A 2,500-nucleotide genomic window follows, 5' to 3' on the forward strand; every position below is an offset into this window, starting at 1 on the left:
TTCCCAGGTGGTCTCCCATCCAAGTACTAACCAGGCCCAACACTGCATAGCTTCCAAGATCAGAAGAGATTGGGCATGTCCAGTGTGGTTTGTCTGCAGGCGATCAAAATTAATTATATTAGACTTCTTTTACTTCTTAACTCAAGTAAATTAATTTATAAGTTGAAAAATTTAAATGTAAAATGTAATAGAAAAGAATGTTATGGCAGTATAAAATGATGTACAGCACCTGTTATTCCCAGGTGTTCTCCCATCCAAGTACTTACCAGGCACAACATGGCATAGCGTCCAAGATCAGACGAGATTGGGCATGTCCAGTGTGGTTTGGCTGTAGGCCCTCAAATAAATTAACTTTAGACCTCTTTTACTTCTTAACTCAAGTAAATTCATTGATAAGTTGAAAAAATTAAATGTAAAATGTAATAGAAAAGAATGTTATGGCAGTATAAAATTACCTACTGCACCTGGTATTCCCTGGTGGTATCCCATCCAAGTACTTACCAGGCCCAACACTGTATAGCTTCCAAGATCAGACGAGATTGGGCATGTCCAGTGAGGATTGGCTGTAGGTGCACAAAAACATTAACTTTAGACCTCTATTACTTTTTAACTCAAGTAAGTTCATTGATAAGTTGAAAAAATTAAATGTAAAATGTAATAGAAAAGAATTTTATAGTATGATAAAATGAACTACAGCAGCTGGTATTCCCTGGTGGTCTCCCATCCAAGTACTAACCAGGCCCAACACTGCATAGCTTCCAATATCAGATGAGATTGGGCATGTCCAGTGTGGTTTGGCTGTAGGTGCTCAAAAGAATTAACTTTAGACCTCATTTACTTCTTAACTCAAGTAAATTCATTGATAAGTTGAAAAAATGTAATGTAATATGTAATAGAAAAGAATGTTATTACTATATAAAATTACCTACAGCACCTGGTATTCCCAGGTGGTCTCCCATCCAAGTACTAACCATGCCCAACACTGCATAGCTTCCAAGATCAGACGACATTGGCCATGTCCAGCGTGGTTTGGCTATAGGTGCTGAAAAATATTAACTTTAGACCTCTATTACTTCTTAACTCAAGTAAATTCATTGATAAGTTAAAAAAATTAAATGTAAAATGAAATAGAAAAGAATGTTATGGCAGTATAAAATTACCTACAGCTCCTGGTATTTCCAGGTGGTCTCCCATCCAAGTACTAAGCAGGCCAAACACTGCATAGCTTCCAAGATCAGACGAGATTGGGCATGTCCAGTGTGGTTTGGCTGTAGGTGCTCAAAAGCATTAAATTTAGACCGCTATTACTTCTTAACACAAGTAAATTCATTGATAAGTTGAAAAAATTAAATGTAAAATGTAATAGAAAAGAATGTTATGGCTATATAAAATTACCTACATCACCTGGTATTCCCAGGCGGTCTCCCATCCAAGTACTAACCAGGCCCAACACTGCATAGCTTCCAAGATCAGACAATATTGGGCATGTCCAGTGTGGTTTGACTGTAGGTGCTCAAAAACATTAACTTTAGACTTCTTTTACTTCTTAACTCAAGTAAATTCATTGATAAGTTGAAAAAATTAAATGTAAAATTTAATAGAAAAGAATGTTATGGCAGTATAAAATTACCTACAGCACCTGGTATTCCCAGGTGGTCTCCCATTCAAGTACTAACCAGGCCCAACACTGCATAGCTTCCAAGATCAGACAAGATTGGGCATGTCCAGTGTGGTTTGGCTGTAGGCGCTCAAAAACATTAACTGTAGACCACTTTTACTTCTTAACTCAAATAAGTTCATTGATAAGTTGAAAAAATTAAATGTAAAATGTAATAGAAAAGAATGTTATAGTATGATAAAAAGAACTACTGCACCTGGTATTCCCTGGTGGTCTCCCATCCAAGTACTAACCATGCCAAACACTGCATAACTTCCAAGATCAGACGAGATTGGGCATGTCCGGTGTGGTTTGGCTGTAGGTGCTCAAAAACATTAACTTTAGACCTCTTTTACTTTTTAACTCAAGTAAATTCATTGATAAGTTGAAAAAATGAAAAGTAAAATGTAATAGAAAAGAATGTTATGGCTGTCAAAAATTACCTACAGCACCATGTGTTCCCAGGTGGTCTCCCATCCAAGTACAAACCAGGCCCAAATCTGCATAGCTTCCAAGATCATACAAGATTGGGCATGTCCAGTGTGGTTTGGCTGTAGGTGCTCAAATGCATTAACTTTAGACCTCTATTACTTCTTAACTCAAGTAAAGTCATTGATAAGTTGAAAAAATTAAATGTAAAATGTAATAGAAAAGACTGTTATGGCAGTATAAAATTACCTACAGCACCTGGGATTCCTAGGTGGTCTCCCATCCAAGTACTAACCAGGCCCCAACACTGCATAGTTTCCAAGATCAGACGAGATTGGGCATGTCCAGTGTGGTTTGGCTGTAGGTGCTCAAAAGCATTAAATTAATACCGCTATTACTTCTTAACTCAAGTAA

General features: G+C 37.1%; 10 pseudogenes; all 10 read right to left on the reverse strand.

Annotated features, from left to right (window-relative positions):
• The window catches only part of LOC148469343 (5S ribosomal RNA), a 119-nt pseudogene extending 18 nt beyond the window's left edge, over positions 1-101 (reverse strand).
• Positions 102-452: 351 nt separating this feature from the next.
• LOC148469344 (5S ribosomal RNA) lies at positions 453-571 on the reverse strand (annotated as a pseudogene).
• A 116-nt stretch (positions 572-687) lies between these two features.
• LOC148469345 (5S ribosomal RNA) lies at positions 688-806 on the reverse strand (annotated as a pseudogene).
• A 116-nt stretch (positions 807-922) lies between these two features.
• LOC148469346 (5S ribosomal RNA) lies at positions 923-1,041 on the reverse strand (annotated as a pseudogene).
• Positions 1,042-1,157: 116 nt separating this feature from the next.
• Positions 1,158-1,276, reverse strand: LOC148469347 (5S ribosomal RNA; annotated as a pseudogene).
• Positions 1,277-1,392: 116 nt separating this feature from the next.
• Positions 1,393-1,511, reverse strand: LOC148469348 (5S ribosomal RNA; annotated as a pseudogene).
• A 116-nt stretch (positions 1,512-1,627) lies between these two features.
• On the reverse strand, positions 1,628-1,746 carry LOC148469349 (5S ribosomal RNA; annotated as a pseudogene).
• A 116-nt stretch (positions 1,747-1,862) lies between these two features.
• On the reverse strand, positions 1,863-1,981 carry LOC148469350 (5S ribosomal RNA; annotated as a pseudogene).
• Positions 1,982-2,097: 116 nt separating this feature from the next.
• LOC148469351 (5S ribosomal RNA) lies at positions 2,098-2,216 on the reverse strand (annotated as a pseudogene).
• A 116-nt stretch (positions 2,217-2,332) lies between these two features.
• On the reverse strand, positions 2,333-2,452 carry LOC148469352 (5S ribosomal RNA; annotated as a pseudogene).
• Positions 2,453-2,500: the final 48 nt, after the last annotated feature.

This window comes from Taudactylus pleione, unplaced genomic scaffold (genome assembly GCF_031769625.1).
Source record: "Taudactylus pleione unplaced genomic scaffold, aTauple2 ptg000967l, whole genome shotgun sequence".
NCBI classification, from domain to species: domain Eukaryota; kingdom Metazoa; phylum Chordata; class Amphibia; order Anura; family Myobatrachidae; genus Taudactylus; species Taudactylus pleione.